This window comes from Lynx rufus, unplaced genomic scaffold, assembly GCF_022079265.1.
Source record: "Lynx rufus isolate CCGP_SWC_20201006 ecotype Redwood Valley unplaced genomic scaffold, mLynRuf1.p SCAF_12, whole genome shotgun sequence".
NCBI lineage: Eukaryota > Metazoa > Chordata > Mammalia > Carnivora > Felidae > Lynx > Lynx rufus.
Window position 1 is genome coordinate 214,156 of NW_025814826.1, and position 19,888 is coordinate 234,043.

General features: G+C 47.3%; 1 protein-coding gene and 2 long non-coding RNA genes across 6 annotated transcripts in view; 2 read left to right on the forward strand and 1 right to left on the reverse strand.

The window, feature by feature from the left end:
* The window catches only part of LOC124507616 (uncharacterized), a 156,930-nt gene extending 145,570 nt beyond the window's left edge, over positions 1-11,360 (forward strand). The window contains exon 5 of the long non-coding RNA XR_006961050.1: positions 11,316-11,360. This is a non-coding gene — a long non-coding RNA (uncharacterized LOC124507616). The remainder of the gene's footprint in view (positions 1-11,315) is intronic.
* LOC124507605 (ankyrin repeat domain-containing protein 26-like) overlaps positions 1-19,888 on the reverse strand; it is a 705,441-nt gene that overhangs the window by 134,040 nt on the left and 551,513 nt on the right.
* The window catches only part of LOC124507614 (uncharacterized), a 150,607-nt gene continuing 148,965 nt past the window's right edge, over positions 18,247-19,888 (forward strand). For all 4 annotated transcript variants that reach the window (XR_006961042.1, XR_006961040.1, XR_006961039.1 and 1 more), the window contains exon 1: positions 18,247-18,346. This is a non-coding gene — a long non-coding RNA (uncharacterized LOC124507614). The remainder of the gene's footprint in view (positions 18,347-19,888) is intronic.

Here is a 19,888-nt window from a genome sequence, read left to right on the forward strand (position 1 = left end):
GGACTGGTGACTCTGCCTCTCTGTGCCTCTGTTTCCTTGCCTCTAAAATGGGAACGAGGCACACTAGTGCTATTTGAACAGCTTGGTTCAGTTTCTAGTGGGAATTTATGCCCCCTTTTCCAGAATGGGTCTCCCAGTTCACCCCTGCGTCCTGGAAGACTACACAGCCTGCTCCAGTAGGCGATCGTCTTCCTCTTGTGTGTGAGTCCCTATAGGCGGGGGCCTGCCTTTCTGTGTCCGTTGCTTGGGCAGGGGGCAATGGTGTGCTGGCAACAGGCCCTCTGGGAGAAAAAGGTACCTGATAAACAGCGTTGGCAGGTTTCCATGGTGTAAATCTTCCAGCAAGGCCCATTTGAGGCTTCCAACAGCTTAACCTTCTCGCAGTGGGAGCTGGTCCATGCCAGTTTTAGCACCCAGGCATTCAGTAGGTGCTTAATAAAGGATGGTTGAATAAGGAGAGAAGGCTCCAGAGACTTGGAGAGCTGTCAGGCCATACTGTAGCTGAGAGAGGGAGGCATCCGACAGGCTGAGGCCAGGACAAGAGACCACTCTGAATAAGTAACCCGTGGTGAGATGGAGGGCAGAGGGGAAGGAGGACTGGTGTCCTCCCTTCCTGGGAACCTCTGCACCTCTGACCCTGCGTCACTTCTGCTCTGGATCCTCTTGACCTTGGCCTGGTTTGGGCTGTCTGCACAGAATGACCTAACTGGATCCCAAGCATTAACCTGACAGAGCTCTGAGAAATGGTCCAGACGGGTCTCAAACGTCAGATTCTATTCCCTTGCTTATGCTGTTCCCTCTGCCTGAATGTCTGTTCCACCCACTTCTTCCTATGTGCCCTGAAACTCTGTCACCCTTCAAAAGCCTCCTCCACCCCAAATCCCACAGACCCTCCCCCCCTTCTGCTGTTTCTCTGGCCTTGCAGCCCCTCTCGTGTGTACCCTGCCTGCCCATAAAAATATTAGTAGCTAACATTGCATCTGGACAACAACCTGTGATAGAGGTACTGGGATAATCCTTTTTGCAGATGGGGGAATGGAGGCTCTGTCTTGTTAACGACCACCCATCCTTTGCCTCTCGGCTTCAGCATCCGTTAGTTGTGCAGAGAGGCTCCTTGCTGTGGGCTGGGCAGAGCACCACTTCTCTTTCTTCAGTGTGTTTGCTGTGGCATGTTCCACTAGGCCATGATAATCCCTTTTGCAGATGGGGGAATGGAGGCTCTGTCTTGTTAACGACCACCCATCCTTTGCCTCTCGGCTTCAGCATCCGTTCGTTGTGCAGAGAGGCTCCTTGCTGTGGGCTGGGCAGAGCACCACTTCTCTTTCTTCAGTGTGTTTGCTGTGGCGTGTTCCACTAGGCCGTGAGTTCCCTATCCTATAGGAGCTTGAATGAATGAATGAATGAGTGAGTGAATGACTTTCAGCCCCAGGGAGCATCCCTGTTCTTTTACCCATTCCTCCTCCCTTTCCATCCCTGTGGGAGGAGACTGACCCTCCAGAGGGCAGCCTCACACCATGGAGGGATGGTCACAGGGACCCTGCTTAGCCACACCTGCCAGAAGGGAAGGGGAAGTGAGGCTTTGGGCGGGGCTGAAACCAGGCATGGTAGAAGGGTAGTGGTCCGCCCTCCTGTGGTCTAGAGTGGGGCTGACATGGGCCCACAGCACTGCCTGTAACCCAGGAAGTTAACGGGGTCCCAAAATACGTTTTCTTGCACCGCCCCAAGTGGAAATTCCCCTGTTGGCCCACTTATTTTCGTTTTATCTAGAAAAATAAAGTTGGAAATAATCATTCACACACCCTAATTACTCCGTTGTTTTATGAATTTAGAGCCTGTTTGACTCTAGACTTTGGCTCCTGCTGAAGGAGGAATCCCCTGGGAGGGGCAGGGTGAGGTGCCAAGGCAGGAGGCCAGAGCCTGCTCTGACGCTGGGACCTCCTCGGCGTCTGACCTCCAGTTGCCCTCTCCTGGCAGGCTGGGAACTTCCCAGAAGCAGCAGCCCAGATGGGGGTCTAAGCAAGGGAGGGTGGCCAGAGGCAGTCTCCAGGATTCTGATTGACCGGGGCCCATAATGGATGACTTCCCAGGCTGTTCTACCCCACCTTGACCTCTGAGTCATAATTTGCTGCTATTTATCGAGCACTTACTATGTGCTGGGCGCTGGGCCAAGCACTTTGTCGGCATCATCTCAGCTACGCCTGCTAACTTCCCTTGAAGCAGGTACTATTATTCTCCCCATTTGGCAGTTTGAGGGTGCCTGGGGCCCGGGGCACAGGGCCGAGAAGTGGTGGGGCTGCGATTGTATCCAGCCTGTAGGACCCCCATAGCCCGATGGGGCCCCTTGGATAGGCCCCTCAGTCACTCAAAATGGAACGGTCTCTGAAGCCTGGATGCCCGAGACAACCACGTCACTGGTGTCCTGGCCTCCAGGCCACCCTCCTTGTGGCCCTGATTGCCACTCCCTTCTTCCCCATAGTCCTGGGGCTCTGTCTCTGGAAGCCCCGTGTAGCCTCACCTGGGCGGCTTGGGGAAAATACAGACTTCCCAGGCCCTGCCACACCCCGCTGAGTCAGAATCCCACTAGTGGTCAGTTCAGGCAGAGCCAGCTCTGGTCCCATCTGGAACTTGGAACAGCCCAGATCAGTCTCCAGTCTTTGAGCCAAGGCCCACAGGGTGTGGGTGATGGGTCCAAGGTCATACCTGCCAAAAGGACTAGAGCAGAGGCTGTGAGGCTCCTCCACCATGGCCGAGAGGTCCAGGGAATGGGTCAGAGGGATTCTGTCTGTGCGGGATGACCTCTTTCAGAGCCAATAAACCACAGTACCTGGCCCCAAAGGGCCCCCAGGCAAACCCCCTCTCAGAGGTGTCCAGGACTGCTGTGGGGCCTGGTGTGTTATTGCTGTCATGGAAGTTCGAGGCCATACCTGAGTAGGGGCAGTGGTCCTGCAGCCACCAGTGGGGTATGTAACAGACTCTGTGGTCTGCCTCCAGGCACTGGCATGTGGGGAGGGCAAAATGCACCAGCACCCCACCCAGACTAGAATCCAGGTGCTGGCTTCCCCCACACACACCTCCCCCACCCTCGCCCCACCCCGCCACTGGGCCTTTGCAGATGCTATCGCTCTGTCTGCAGTGGCCTTCCCCTCCTCTCCTGGCAGGTGCTGGCTCATCCTTTAAGACACCTCCAGGAAGCCCTGCCTGACTCCCACCCCAAGGGCCAGGCTGACCCACCGTGCCAGGATTTCCATCCAGCTGCTCCACAAGATGCTGAGAACCTGGAGGGCCTGGTCTGAGATGCCAGTGGAGTGGACAGGGAAAGCAGCTGTAAGGTGCAGCCCAGTTCAGGCGACTGTCCCTGCAGCCCAGAGAGGAGACCAGGCTGGGGAGCCTTGAGGCCAGATAGCTAGCCAAACGTGCCCATTTCACAGAGGGAACGTTGAAGGCCCGAGGTGCTTGGGACTGACCCAGAGCACCCTGGGGAGTGGTTGGTAGTCCCTTTGTGGCTTGTAAGAGGAGAGCCCAGGGCTATGTGGCCGTACCCCTCCCCCACTCCGGTCCCCAGCTGGAGCATTTGTCTGCAGGATCCAGGTCAGGTCTGAGGGGGATGGGAAGAAGCCCAGGAGAGCAAAGTCCCCAGGGCTCAGGTCTGCACTGGGTCTTCCCATGCGGAGGACAAAGCTCCTTAGAGAAAATGCTTGCTGTCCAAAAGCTGGCAGGAAATCCACATCGATAGCTCATTCCAGCAAGAAGGTGCACGGGAAAAAAAGCGTGTGAGAACTTAGGCCAAATGTTAGCCCCAGGGATGGTGGGTGATATTACCCTTCTTTCGCCGTGGTTTTCACATTTCCTAGGTTGTAGGTGAAACCTTTATAACCAGAAAAATGAAGTTACCATGTAAAGGAGAGAGGTCTAAGAAAAGGTGCCCTGAGACCAGCCAGCTCCCCATTCATGAGACTCTGGGGTCACCAAGTGTGAGTGGCTTCCAGAGGGACCCTGCCCCCGGGCCCATCCCCCAGAACAGGCGCGCCTGGGGCAGACAGCTTAGCCTGTGTGTCTCTCTTTCTCGGAATTTGGGTCAGAGAGAGTCCAGACCTGGGGCTACTGGGATGTAGCACGCCCAGAATTCCATTCAAACCTCTGCTGTCCTTCCTGTCCTGTGGGTTAGGCCTCAGGGCCCTCACCTTCCCACCTCCACCTGGAAAGCCACCCCACCCCACCCCACCCCAAGATGCCCTCTGCCCCTCCCAGCCAGAGGTGGCCCTAGGGCTATTTGCTTCACCTCCATCCGGGTGCCCAGGTGGGAGTGTAGCACTGTTGACTGCCTTCCTTACTGACTCTGGCTGCGAAGTGCCTTTCCAGGGGGTCCTCCTACAATGTAGTCAAGTTCGACCTCGTGGAAATGGTCTTTGGAATCACAGCTGAGCCTTGATCCTGGGTGAGGATTCGATGTCCGTCTCCCCCATATACCTAGTACAGAGCACCCATTCATTCGGTCAGCTGTCATTCAGCCAAGTGCCAGGGCCCAGGCTAGGTGCCAGGGCACAGCTCTGCTGACTTGAGGGTGTGACGTGTCTGTGTTTTTGAGCACATCACCTGCACGCACACACAGCGTGAGCATCTCTGTCATATGTGAACTCTGGTCTTTGAGGCTGTGACAGTGTGTAATCCTGCCGGGACTCCGGGCACACCTGGTTAATTCATTCTGCAAGTGCTTAACAGACACCCACTAAGGAAGTACCAGGCTCTGACCCCAAAGAAAAATGACCCAAGGTCTCTGTCCTCGGGAAGTGCCATCTTGGGGGCTGTTGCCATGCGGACTGGTGGGGGCAGAAGCCAGCAGGGCTGGGGGTGGTCAGAAACGTGGGCCTGGAGACACAGGGAAGAGTGGGGAAGAGTGTTCCTGCCCAGCTGTGAGTATGATCTCCAGTATCCCCTTCAGCCCAGTGACCTGGGGCCTGGGACAGGCCTCCCCAGCTATTTTCATGCCCTAAAGCAGCCCTGAGGGCCGACGGAACTGGAGCTTCAGGTGGTGACCTGTGGGCTCCGACTGCTGGGGGCTGGGAGAGAATACAGGGAATGAAAATGAAGCATGTGGGCTGGAGAACCTGCCTGGGCTGCAGACCTTTCTGAGAGGCGAACTTGGGGACCAGGCACCAGAACACAGCACCTGGAAAGTAGAACCCCGTGATCCAGACCAGAGAAGCGGGATCACGGAACTCAGAGGAGGAAGATGGAGCAGCAGACCTAGAATGTGGGCCTTGTAGAACCTGGAACACTCAAGTCAGCCAGAAGCTGGGAGATCCAGTCTGTGCCCCCGATGGTCAGTGGGGGAAACTGAGGTCCGGCAGGAACGGGGAGGTCTTGAGCATTGGTGAGCTGCAGTGGCACGCACGTGGTCTCTGCTGAGCCAGGACCTCTCCACAGCTCGCTGCTGCCTGACCTGGGGCGAGTCCTGTCCCCTCTCCAAACCTCAGTTTCCCCCTCTGTGAAATGGTCACGTGATGGTGAGACAAGATGGAGCACTTCACCTGGTGCTCAGGCTCTCCCGGCAAGCTTAGTGGCATTGCTAAGGCCTGGACCCTGGCCACTTGACTCCTGAATGACTCTGTCCCCTTGTGGTGATGGTCTGGTCACTGCTGTTCCTTTCTCTTCTTTCTCACACTCAGTGGGACATTTGGGCACTTGCGGCCCTTTTCCGGAATGCTCTCGGGATCTAGCAGAGGGAAAAGACTAATCAGAGGAGCAAGAACAGACTGGCGGCTCCATATGAAGGAGCAGGCCCCGGTGCCTACAGCCCTGCATGGTGCCCTGTGCCATTTGGTGAATGCTTCTTGAGTGTCCCCCGGTGGAGACAGTCGGGTCCTGAGCCGAGGGCACCATGGCCCCTCGAAGGCAGGGGTGGGCAGAGTTGGATTGGGAAGGGAAAAGAGAAAGGGCTCTATGTTCCAGCTCCACAGAGGCTCCCCAGGCGCACCTGCTCCAGGCCACCTCTCCTGAAGGAGGTGGAAGACCTTGCTTGGGCTCCCAGAGAGCCGGAGCTGTAGGATCTGGGCCAGGAGCAGCCTGGTCACTTCCCCAGATCCCCGTGAGGCGGTGTTACCAGCCCCCGCTTTTCTGCCTCCAAGAGAGTAGGATTCCAGAGATGGGGGCGGGGGGGCAGAACCAGGATCCCAGCCCATCCTTTGAGCCAGCAGCAGCCGGGCATAGTGCCAGGCACTGATGGGGTGAACCAGGGGCGAACTGAGCACCCAGGGGTGAACTGAGATCCCTTCCTGTTTCCCCTCCTTCCTTGCCGGGTCTCCTCCGGACCATCAGCCATCCTGCTCAGAGCGCTTTGAAGGCTGGAGCCCTTCCCCGTGTCTCCGCTCTCCACCACTTCCCTCCCATTGTGGGGGACCCGTCGAGTTCCTGTCCATGAGCCACCTCATCGGGGTGTGCCTTGCCCAGGCAGGACTAGACTTTTTCCAACCCCAGACCAGTTGTGAGAGCCCAGCAGCACTGACTGCAGCTGCAGGTGTGTGGATTTGGGGGCGGAGGGGGGCTGTCGTCAGCACCTCCTTTGCATCAGGCTCTGTGCTGGGGCCCCAGGAGAGTTGCTCAGCACCGTCCAGTGTAGGGTGAGGAGCCCTGCGGGGCAGGCCAGGGGTGAGGCAGCTCAGTCCTTCCTCAGTCTGGGGGAATTGCAGTTCAGCTGAGCCTACCTTGGCAGGGAGTGAAAGATTACACAGAAACTTGGAGCCTCCTAGAGGATTTGGACTTTATCCTGGGAGCAGATGTTCCAAGCTGAGAGGGACAACATCAGATGTGGCTTTGCTAGGCTCGTGGGGCTCAAGCCAGGAACCCCTTCCCTGGCAAGGCTGCTGCTGATGTCCAGGTGAGCGTGGATGGTGGCACAGGCAGTGTGGGACAGTGGCACAGGGGGCCGGGTGGGACGACGAGTACCTGGGCATTGAAGCGATGTGCCTGGCAATGGGGAACTCGAGGTCAGCGAGAAGCCAGATTCAGGATGACTGCCGGGCTCCTGGCCTGGGAGACTGGGTGGATGGTCACGTCTCGGGTTATCAGCTCAGGTTTCCGGAACCACAATTTGAGCAAGTTCTTTGTGCCTGGTTTTGCGGCAGAGGGTCCCAGGCAGGATGGGAGCCAACTCTGAGCCCAGGCCTCTGCCCTCTAGCTTGGCCCAGACCCTGCCGGGTCTGCTCGTCTCTCTCCCTTCACCCTACAGCACTTTAGCCTCTTGAGTGCACGGCTGCACCTCGCAACTGTGCCCTCTACACATGGGGGAGCGCCACTCCACTCCTGCTACCTGGGTACACGGGGACCGCCTTCTGCACTGGCTCACCGCCGACCCTGTGCATTGATGTGTCTCATCCTCTCGCTGTGCAAGGGCATTTCCCCCAGGCCACAAGGCGCAGCTCCTGTAACAAAGCCTCTCTGCACTATAGCTTGAATCTGTCACCCTCCTGGCCCTGTGCTAGAGCAGGCTTCAAGAGGACAGACGAGGGCTGGGGCACACCCTCCCCTCCCCTCCCCCACCTCAGGCCTGTGGGCTAGAGATGGAGCTGAAGCTCCGTGCTGAAGTGGCCCTTTGTACATTGTCCCCCTGGAGGATGGGGGAGCCTGGTGGGAGGGGCTGGCACTGCCCGACACCATGTGCTGATCTCAGGGGCACTGAGGATCCAGGTGGGGAGTGCGGGAAGTGGGGGGGGCTCACTGGGCCTGGGATCAGGGGAGAACACCGTGCCATGTATGGGCTCGCACTGACCGGGCCTGCCGCCCCACACTAGAGGGTACTTGTCACTCAGAGTCTGTCATCACTTCTCAGGCAAAGTGTGTCATCACGCACCAGTTGTTTAGGGAGCGTCTGCTCCTGGCCAGGCTTTGTTCTAGGGGGTGGGGCTCCACTGTGACCTGTGACCAGTGACTGAGGCTTGCAGGCTTAAGATGACCCTGCTCTCCTGTTGACATTCTGAGCACCAGGGTGTGGGTGGGGGAGACAGACCACGAACAGGTAAACAAGGAGACGGCTAGCTTCCGCTGTGAGTGCTGGGGAGCAGAAGACCTGGGCAGGGGTCAGCCGCTGTAGCTGGGGGGCCAGGAGGGCCCCTCTGAGCAGGCAGCCACATTCCAGGCCTAGGAGCAGCCAGTGGGAGGACCCTGAGACGGAAAGGTGGGGACCGTGACTGGAGCCGAGTGGACGAGGGCGGCGAGGGCAGCAAAGATTCGAGGACCAGATTGGCGGGGTCTGTGGGCCCAGAGAGGAGTTTGGATTTCATTCTGAGGGAGACTAGTGTGCGATCGTGTCGAGGGGAGGGTCTTGTGGGAGGAGGTTGGGTGGGGTGGGGGAGGGGGTACGTGGCCTGGTGGGGACTTTGCAGTGACAGAATTTGTGGGGCTCGGTGCCAAATGAAAATACAGTCCCCGAGGGGCACCTGGGTGTCTCAGTGGTTTAAGCATACGACTCTTGATTTCTGCTCAGGTCAGGAGTCCAGGGTTATGGGATTGAGCCCTGCGTCTGGCTCCGCATCGAGCCTGGAGCTTTTTTGAGATTCTCTCTCTCTCTCTCTCTCTCCATCTGCCCTCGCCCACTCTTGTGTGTGATCTCTCTCTCTCTCTCTGTCTCTCTCTCTCTCTCTCTCTCTCTCTCTCCCCCAAATAAAATAAAATAGAGGCACCTGGGTGGCTCACTTGGTTGACCACTTCAGCTCAGGTCATGATATCGAACTTCGTGGGTTTGAGCTCTGTGTCAGCCTCTGTGCTGACAGCTCAGAGTCTGGAGTCTGCTTCAGATTCCACATTTCCCTCTCTCTCTCTGCCACTCCCCTGCTCACGCTCGGTCTCTGTCTCTCAAAAATAAACATAAAAAAAGATAAAGTAATGAAAAGAAAAAAACGAATGAAATCACAACTATATTCAGTTAATCTGAGAAATGCAAAGTTTGTTTAACATGAGCAAATGATGTAATTCCCCACATTAACAAATACTTTATTTTATTTTTTATTTTTACTTTTTTAATTTAATTTTTTATTTTTCAGAATTTACATCCCAAATAGCATAGAGTGAAGCAATGATTTCAGGAGTCGATTCCTTAGTGCCCTTGACCATTTAGCCCATCCCCCCTCCCACTACCCCTCCAGCAACCCTCAGTTTGTTCTCCATATTTGTGAGTCTCTTCTGTTTTGTCCCCCTCCCTGTTTTTATATTATGTTTGTTTCCCTTCCCTTATGTTCATCTGTTTTGTCTCTTACAGTCCTCATACGAGTGAAGTCATATGATTTTTGTCTTTCTCTGACTGACTAATCTCACTTAGCAGATTACCCTCCAGTTCCACCCATGTAGTTGCAAATGGCAAGATTTCATTCTTTTTGATTGCCGAGTGATATTCCATTGTATCTAGATACCACATCTTCTTTATCCATTCATCCATCGATGGACATTTGGGCTCCTTTGCATTCTTTGGCTATTGTTGATAGTGCTGCTATATACATGGGGTGCATGTGTCCCATCGAAACAGCACACCTGTATCTCGTGGATAAATGCTTAGTAGTGCAATTGCTGGGTCGTAGGGTAGTTCTATCTTTAGTTTTTTGAGGAAACTCCATACTGTTTTCCAGAGTGGCTGCACCAGCTTGCATTGCCACCAACAATGCAAAAGAGATCCTCCTTCTCCACATCCTCGCCAACATCTGTTGTTGCCTGAGTTGTTCATGTGAGCCATTCTGACAGGCAGAAGGGGTTAGCTAGCTCAGTGTGGTTTTTATTTTTATTTCCCTGATGATGAGTGATGTGGAGCATTTTTTCATGTGTCAGTTGGCCATCTGGATGTCTTCTTTGGAGAAGTGTCTATTCATGTCTTTTGCCCATTTCTTCACTGGATTATTTGTTGTTTGGGTGGTTGAGTTTGAGAAGTTCTTTGTAGATTTTGGATACTAACCCTTTATCTGATATGTCATTTGCAAATACCTTCTCCCATTGTGTCAGTTGCCTTTTCGTTTTGCTGATTGTTTCCTTCGCTGTGCAGAAGGCTTTTTGTCTGATGAGGTCCCACTAGTTCATTTTTGCTTTTGTTTCCCTTGCCTCCAGAGACGTGTTGAATAAGAAGTTGCTGCGGCCAAGATCAAAGAGGTTTTTGCCTGCTTTCTCCTTGAGGATTTTGATGGCTTCCTGTCTTGCATTGAGGTCTTCCATCCATTTTGAGTTTATTTTTGTGTAAGAAAGGTGTAAGGAAGTGGTCCAGGTTCATTCTTCTGTCCAGTTTCCCAGCACCGCTTGCTCAGGAGACTCTCTTTATGCCATTGGATATTCTTTCCTACTCTGTGAAAGATTAGTTGGCCATACGTTTGTGGGTCCATGTCTGGGTTCTCTATTCTGTTCCATTGATCTGAGTGTCTGTTCTAGTGCCAGTACCATATTGTCTTGATGATTACAGCTTTGTAGTATAGGTTGAAGTCTGGGATTATGATGTCTCCTGCTTTGGTTTTCTTTTTCAAGATTGCTTTGGCTCTTTGGGGCCTTTTCTGGGTCCATACACATTTTAGGATTATATGTTCTAGCTCTGTGAAGAATGCTGGTGTTACTTTGATACGGATTGCATTGAATATGTAGATTGCTTTGGGTAGTATCGACATTTTAACAATATTTGTTCTTCCTATCCAGGAGCATGGAATCTTGTTGCCATTTTTTTGTGTCTTCTTCAATTTCTTTCATAAGCTTTCTGTGGTTTTCAGTATATACATTTTTCACCTCTTTGGTTAGATTTATTCCTAGGTATTTTGTGGCTTTTTGTGCAACCGTAAATGGGATCGATTTCTTGATTTCTCTTTCTGTTGCTTCATGTTGGTGTATAGGAATGCGATTTCTGCGCATTGATTTCATATCCTGCAAATTTGCTGAATTCAGGAATCCGTTCTAGCAGTTTTGTGTGGCATCTTTCGGGTTTTCCATATAGAGCATCGTGTCATCTGCAAAGAGGGAAAGTTTGACCTCCTCCTGGCTGATTTGGATGTCTTTTATTTCTTTGTGTTGTCTGACTGCAGAGGCTAAGACTCCCAATACTGTGTTGAGTAACAGTAGCGAGAGTGGACATCCCTGTCTTGTTCCTGACCTTAGAGGGGAAACTCCCATTTTTCCCCACTGAGGATGATATTACCATTATGATCTAGAGGTATGCTCCTTCTCTCCCTACTTTCTTGAGGCTTTTTATCAAGAAAGGATGCTGTATTTTCTCAAATGCTTTCTCTGCATCCATTGAGAGGGTTATATGGTTCTTGCCCTTTCTTTTATTGATGTGATGAATCACGTTAATTGTTTTGCAGATATGGAACCTGCCCCGCATCCGAGTTATAAATCCCGCTTGGTCGTGGTGAGTAATACTTTTCATGTATTGTTGGATCCGGTTGGCTAATATCTTGTTGAGAATATTTGCATCCATGTTCCTCAGGGCAAGTTGCCTATAGTTCTCCTTTGTAGTGGGGTCTCTGACTGGTTTTGGAATCAGGGTAATGCTGGCTTCATAGAAAGAGTTTGCAAGTTTTCCTTCCATTTCTATCTTTTGGACCAGTTTCAAGAGAATAGGTGCTAACTCTTCCTTATATGTTTGGTAGGATTTCCCCCTGGAAAGCCATCTGGCCCTGGACTCTTGGTTTTTGGCAGATTTTTGATTACTAATTCGATTTCCTTACTGGTTATGGGTCTGTTCAAATTTTCTATTTCTTCCTGTTTCAGTGTTGGTAGTGTATATGTTTCTAGGAATTTGTCCATTTCTTCCAGATGACCCATTTTATTGGCATATAATTGCTCATACTATTCTCTTATTATTGTTTTTATTTCTGCTGTGTTGGTTGTGATCTCTCCTCTTTCATTCTTGATTTTACTTATTTCGGTCCTTTCCTTTTTTCTTCTTTGACCAGACTGGCTAGTGGTTGATCAATTTTGTTAATTCTTTCAAGGCACCAGATTCTGGCTTGATTGATCTGTTCTACTGGTATGTTTGTGGGTTGGTTGGTTTGTTTGTTTGTTTGTTTCGATAGCATTAATTTCTGCTGTAATATTTATTATTTCCTGTCTTCTGCTGGTTTGGGTTTCATTTGCTGTTCTTTTTCCAGCTCCTTAAGGCGTAAGGTTAGGTTGTGTATCTGAGATCTTTCTTCCTTCTTTAGGAAGGCCTGGATTGCTATATATTTTCCTCTTATAACCGACTTTGTTGTGTCCCAGTGGTTTTGGGTTGTGGTGTTATCCCTTTCATTGACATCCATATATTTTTCCATTTCCTCTTTAACTGCTTGGTTGGCCCATTCATTCTTTAGTAGGATGTTCTTCATTCTCCAAGTATGTGTTACCTTTCCCAATATTTTCTTGTGGTTGATTTCGAGTTTCATAGTGTTGTGGTCTGAAAATATGCACGGTATGATCTCAATCTTTTTGTACTTACTTAGGGCTGATTTATGTCCCAGTATATGGTCTATTCTGGAGAACGTTCCATGTGCACTGGAGAAGAAAGTATATTCTGCTGGTTTAGGATGTAATGTTCTGAATATATCTGTTAAGTCCATCTGGTCCAGTGTGTCATTCAAAGCCATTGTTCCCTTCTTGATTTTTTTTCTTTTGATTAGATGATCTGTCCATTGCTGTGAGTGGGGTGTTGAAGTCTCCTACGATTATGGTATTACTATCGATGACTTTCTTTATGTTTGTGATTAATGATTTACATATTTGGGTGCTGTCACATTTGGCGCATAAATATTTACAATTGTTAGGTCTTCTTGGTGGATAGACACCTTCATTATGACATAATGCCCTTCTGCATCCCTTGATGCAGTCTTTATTTTAAAGTCTAGATTGTCTGAGATAAGTATGGCTATTCTACCTTTCTTTGGCTGACCATTAGCATGATAGATGGTTCTCCATCCCCTTGTTTTCAATCTGAAGGTGTCTTTAGGTCTAAACTGGGTCTCCTGTAAACAGCATATAGATGGACCTTGTTTTCTTATCCATTCTGTTACCCTATGCCTTTTGATTGGAGCATTGAGGCCACTGACATTTAGAGTGAGTACTGAAAGATATGAATTTATTGCCATCATGATGCTTGTACACTTGGAGTTTCTGGTGGTGTTCTCTGCTTTCTAATCTTCGTTGCTTTTGGTATATATATATATATATATATATATACATATATATATATATGTATATATATATATGTTTTCAACTTTTCTTCCCTCAGAAAGTCCCCCTTAAAATTTCTTGCAGGGCTGGTGTAGTGGTCACAAATTCCTTTAATTTTTGTTTGTCTGGGAAACTTTTTCTCTCTCCTATTTTGAGTGACAGCCTTGCTGGATAAAGAATTCTTGGCTGCATTTATTTTTTTATATTATTTATTTAATGTTTATTTTTTTTTGACAGAGAGAGAGAGACAGAGACGGTGAGACAGAGCATGAGCAGAGGAGGGGCAGAGAGAGAGGGAGACACTGAATCTGAAGCAGGCTACAGGCTCTGAGCTGTCAGCACAGAGCCCGACATGGGGCTCGAACTCACATACCGCAATATCATGACGAGAGCCGAAATCGGACGCCTAACCGACTGAGCCACCCAGGCGCCCCTGCATATTTTTCTGATTCAGCACACTGAATATATCCTGCCACTGCTTTTGGCCTGCCAAGTTTCTGTGGATAGGTCTGCTGCAAACCTGATCTCTCTTCCCTTTTAGGTCAGGGAACTTTTTTTTTTTTTCCCTTGCTGCTTTCATGATTCTCTCCTTGCCTGAGTATTTTGTGAATTTGACTATGATATGCGTTGTTGATGGTCGGTTTTTGCTGAATCTAATGGGGGGGTCCTCTGTGCTTCCTGCATTTTGATGTCTGTGTCTTTCCCCAGGTTTCGTAAATGTTTTCTGCTATGATTTGCTCACATAACCCTAATACACCTATATCTCTCTCTTCCACTTCTGGGCCCCTATGATTCTGCTGTTGTTCCTTTTTAATGAGACACTGGTTTCTCTAATGCTTAAATCGTGCTCTTTTGCCTTAATCTCCCTCTTTTTTTTCTGCTCCGTTATTCTCTATGAGTTTGTCCTCTATATCGCGGATTCTCTGTTCTGCGTTGTCCATCCTTGCCGCCACTGCATCCATCCATGATTGCAGCTCAGTTATAGTATCTTTAATTTCATTCTGGCTATTTTTTCCTTCTTTTATCTCTGCAGAAAGGGATTCTAATCTATTTTCGACCCCAGCTAATATTCTTATTATCGTGATTTTAAATTCTGGTTCAGACATCTTGCTTGTATCTGTGTTGGTTAAATCCCTGGCTGTCGTTTCTTCATGCTCTTTCTTTTGGGGTAAATTTCTGCTGAATTCTGTGGTTCAGGTTGTGCAGATTGTTGTGTTACTCCTCCGATCAGTGTTCTAGGTGTGTAGGGTGGTTTCGTGTTGGCCTGGCTGTATTTCATGGATGGGAGACACACACAAAACTTCCATGCTCTTCCGCCATCTTGGCCTCACCCCCCATTCACAAATATTTTAAAAACGTATCTCAGGGTGCCTGGGTAGCTCAGTCGGTTAAGCATCCAACTTAGGCTCAGGTCATGATCTCACAGTATGTGTGTTTAAGCAGCATGTGGGGTTCTCATTGGGCTCGCCACTGTCAGCGCAGAGTTTGCTTCAGATCCTGTCTCCCTCTCTCTCTGCCCCTCCCCTGCTGGCTTGCTTGGTCTCTCTCAAAAATAAACAGTTAAAAAAATTATCTCAATAGATGTGAAATAAACATCTTTTCACATTCAATATTCATTCATGACAGAACTTAGAAAACTAGTATTATAAGGGAACTTCCTTAATATACTTGTAGCAGAAAGACCCTAAGTGACCCCATTATATCTGCCCTTGAGTACTGTCACCTTTTCTTTATAATTATTTTCTCTTAAGATCTGTGACTTGACTCTAGCTTTTAGAATATGGCAAATGTAAAGGAATGTTGCAGACATAATTCAGTTAATTCAGAGTCAATCAAAAGAGGATCATGCTAGGCAAACCTGATCTAATCATGTGAATACACTTCAAGGAGGCCTGAGCCTTCTCTGAAGTGACATTCTCCTTGCTGGCCTCCTAAACTAAGCGGCCGTATTAAGGAAGTCTATGTGGCCAAGAACAAGGAACAGCCTTGCTCTAGGCTGAATATTTGTGTCCCCACTCACCCAAATTCATGTGTTAACTCTTAATGTTCAACGTGATAGTATTCAGAAGTGGGGGATGTGGGAAATGATGAAGTCACGAAGGTGGAGCCCTCATGGATGGGATTAGTGCCCTTATAAAGGAGGGCTGTGAGAGCTCCCTTGGCCCTGCGCCAAGCAGGAAGACCAGCGTCCATGAACCAGGAAGCAGGACGTCGCTGTACACTAAATCTGCCAGTGCCTTCATTTTGGACTTCCCAGCTTCCAGAAGGGTGAAAAATAAAACTTACTTTTTATTAGCCTATGGTATTTTGTTAGAGCAGCCCAAAAGGACTAAGACAAGTGTCTGGGAACGCTTAGGACCTAAGCCTCCAACTAGCCGACAATTAGCAAAGAGCTGTGGAAATGAGTCCAGTCATACAGTCACAAGGAAATTCTCTTAAAAACAAACTCAATGGGCTTGGAAGCAGATTCTTCCCCTTTGAAGCGCCCAAATGGGGAAGCACAGTCTAGCGGACACCTTGGCTACAGCCTTGTGAGAACCTGAACAAAGGACTCAGCTAAGCCATTGCTTAGCTTCTGACCCATAAAAATGTGAGATAAATGTGTGGGGCTTTAAGACACTGTGTTGATGGTGATCTGTTGTAAACGGCAAGAGCAAACTAAGAGACTAATAAAAGACATACACTTTTAAAAACCCCGCTATCTACATAGTTACAGAAAACTACTTTTACATGTTGCAATTTCAAGAAGACATGAACGCTCACTATCCTCACATTTACTCAACGTCATTCTTGTAGTAGGAAAGAAAAAAAAATGAAAGCTCTAGGAATTGGGAAAAAATGCCACTATTTATAGATTATATGTCACTGCATGTACCAAATCCAAAAGAATCTGCAGACAAAACACTCGAGTAAGAAACAATATATTGTGGGGAATAAGCTTAGATAATTAAAAGACTAGTTCTTTGGAAAAATCAGTATAAGAAATTTCTTTCCTTACAAACTGTTGGCCGATTCGATGCAATTCCAAAGAGAAACGGCTTTGGAGAGCTTGCCAAGTTGATTATAAAGGACCTGTAGAGCCCTTCCTTCCTTTCCTCTTTATCATCCCCAACATTTTAGTTCCCAGTCCTAGAAACAGAGGCATGGAGTTGTGGGGGTCCAGAGTGAGGTGTTGGAGCTTAGAATGGGGAAGGCATTACGTGTAGGACAGTCACCCTGCACAGTGTTGGAGCTCAAGTGAGAGCAATCCTGAAAGGTGAATGGTATAGAATAATGAAGTATCACAGACTGAACAGGGTAGGGAGGCATCTGCACAGGGGAAGAATAGCCCAGCATGGGTTTTCAGAACCTGCAGGGGGGCAAATCATCTGCAGAAGAGGTGGCCTGGCACAGGGTGTCTGAGAAAGGAGATATTTACATGTCTCAAAGTACTTCCCCATAAAATACTAAATAATTGGAAAGTGGAAAGTTAACATTCCAGGTGAGAAACCTGGCAGATACTACCTCCAGTGGCCAACATTAACATCACCAGTATGGGGACAATTCAAAATTGTAGGTCACATGATAGGATGCAAAGAGTAGGTTGTAGTGATACTCTTGTGAAACATGTATGGTCTGAATTTTACCATAAGGAAACCTAAGAAAAATCCACATTGAAAGACATTCCACATTACTGGAATTTAGTCGTCAAAAGGTTAAAAGTCATGAAAGTCAAGGAAAGACAAAGGAAGTGTTCTAGAGTGAAAGAGACTAAGACATACAACTGAATTCAATACATGGCTCTGAACAGGACCTTCCTTGGTATAACGTATACTACAGATAAGTGACCAAACTTAAAAAGAATTATGAGGAATAAATGATAGAATTATACTGAACATTTGAACAAAACAGTTTTAATGGGTGCACTGACTACACACAGATTTTTTTTTTCAGTACTGGAAATGTATTTTCTTTCATAATTTTCTTCATGGTATTTTTTTCTGTAGCTTACTTTATTTTAAGAATAGAGTATGATACATATACAAAAGATTATTGGTAGTAGTAGTGGTTAAGTCTTTGGTGGTCAAAAGTTGTTCATGGCTTTTTGACTGTGGGGGGCAGGGTCAGAGCCCTTAACCCCATTGTTTAAGAGTCGAGTGTATTAGAGTTAATGTTCTTATTGTGACGGTTGTATGGTAGTTATGTGGAATGTACTGACTTGTAGGATTTAAATGCTACAGGAATCAGGCATCCCATTAGCAATTCACTTGCAAATGGCTCTGGGGCAGGGGGGGGGTTCTTTTTTTTTTCTCTCTAATTTTTCTTTTCTCTAACTTTGTTTCTAAAAAGCAATTCAAAAATAAATAAATAAATAAATAAATAGAAAAGGTGAAAAGCCTTAGGCAAATCTTATTTCTCCATGTGGAAAGAGCTACGAATCAGTGTTTACAATTAAAATTATAGATAGGTTCTATGGCACTATAAAAAAATTGTAGTATGTATAAACATTGGCAATAGCCATAGCAGGAATACATCAAAATAACGTCTAAATCTTTAGGCCCACATATAGTCATAAAAATTGGAAAATACAAAAAGCCATCCATGAACACTACTGAAGTGTTAATGACAACTTGGTTGTTTGGGTGCTGTTCAAACGGCTGGTAGTGGAGCAGTCTGATGGTGCTAAAACCCTCTAGTGCTGGTTTCCACGTACAAAATGTGCTTAAAAGTTAATGAGATGCCAAGAAACATAGTTTAAAATATTATAAAGATTTTCATTACACACATATGATACAAAAACATTTTCCTTTAATCAAGACTTTACCATATAGTGTGTTCAATTGGGAAACAATGAAAATGTTTGGTAAGCATCCAGTAAATTTTTTCTATTTATTTTTCAAATCATATAATTTTTGTTCAAAATCTGTACATATTCTCGTGACGCTTTCCATACTGGATCTTGATTTAGAATTGAATCATCCGTAGATACTAAAGGAGTTCTACAAGATCCTCATTCAAATTCGGTAGCAGCTGAAAAGGAAAAGAAAGAATTATCTTCTTTCTCCAAAATAATTTTCACTACAACTGATGAAAAAAAAAAGAAGAAAAGAAAAAGAAAAGGAAAAGAAAAAAAGAAAGTTGGGGCCTTTATGAGTGTTAAGAAAAATGAAAAATACCTACGTACAACTGCAATATGAAACCCAAGGTTAGTATTAAATATATTTTGCTCAGGGTTGCACACTGAACTAATTGCTATTGTGGATAAATATCAGAGTTTCTGGTTTTTTCATTACAAGGTGAAATTACAAGATGAGGACACAGTCCACCCTGAACAATCATAAACTATAAACGGAAAAATCAAACAGGCATTTCCAGAGCCAAGTATACAGATGTAAGTGACAGGTATAAAACACAGCACTACTGGAACATACGGAAGGGACATCCCAGTTTTGTGTCAATATTGTCTGCTCTTTGGTGAAGGTGATATGTCAGCTGATACCTGAAGGACAAGGAAAAAGTATGCTAGGGAGAGGGAAGAAGCACATACAAAGAGCTAGAAGTGAGGAAGAACACTTGTGCAATTGTGAGTAGTTTAGTTTGACAAGGTGCTAGAGCAAAGCAGCAGAGTAGGGCAAAGAGTGAGAGACAAGGCTGAATGATCTGGCAAGAAGCAAACTGATTTGGGTGTTTTCATTCCATGCTAAGGAATTTGAAGTTTTACCCAAGGGCAAAAGCAATGACAAAATCAATGAGTGATGATTGAAACCCGTTACCTGTCAATGGCAGCTATATGACCTCTAATTACTTAACCAAGCATTACTAGGATGACTTTGGCATTTTGGGTCTTCTATCACTAGCAGAAACGACAATTTGATAAAGCACACCTTTTCTGAGACTTGTGCAGGTTGACAGTTCCATAGGGATGGCACCAGTGAAGGAAGATTGTCGCCAGAAATAATAACAGATATAGACTTAGGGAGATTGAAAACACTTCTTTAACGTTTATTTATTTTTGAGAGAGAGGCAAACCACAAGCGGGCAGGGGCACAGAGAGAGGGAGACACAGAATCTGAAGCAGGCTCCAGGCTCCGAGCTTTCAGCACAGAGCCCTCTGTGGGGCCTGAACCCACCTGAGCTGAAATCAGTCGCCCAACCGACTGAACCACCTGCTTGCCCCTAGACTTGTGGGAGATTTTAAAAGAGCTATGACACATGAGGACTAAATGAGGAAGAAGTGTGTTCTTCATTATGCTCGTGCTTTTACATTTTTTATTAGATATGTACAAAAAATGTGAATGTAGTATCTATTCTCCAAACAACGGAAAGGGATGCCATTTACTATTTATAGTTTATTTCAGAAATCAATGATATCTACCTTCATACATTTTGGCAGCATACCTTCTTCTAGTTCTCTGGTTATTCTTTCCTCCAACTCCTGCCGCGTCTGAAATAAGCCAAATATTATTTAGAATGTGTAAGGTAAACAAAAGACATGGTAGGGATTATATATAGCTTAGGACATGTGGTCTTGAACTAATACTTGTAGAGATTAAACCAAAGTTAGGGATTGCTTAAACAGAAAAACTATCACATGAATAAAATAAATTCCTACCTATTTTATTTTAGTTTTAGATAACGGAGAACAGATACATACATACATGCACACACACATACACATACACACACACACGTATATATGTATACATATATACGTGTGTGTGTGTATACATATATATAATATGTGTAT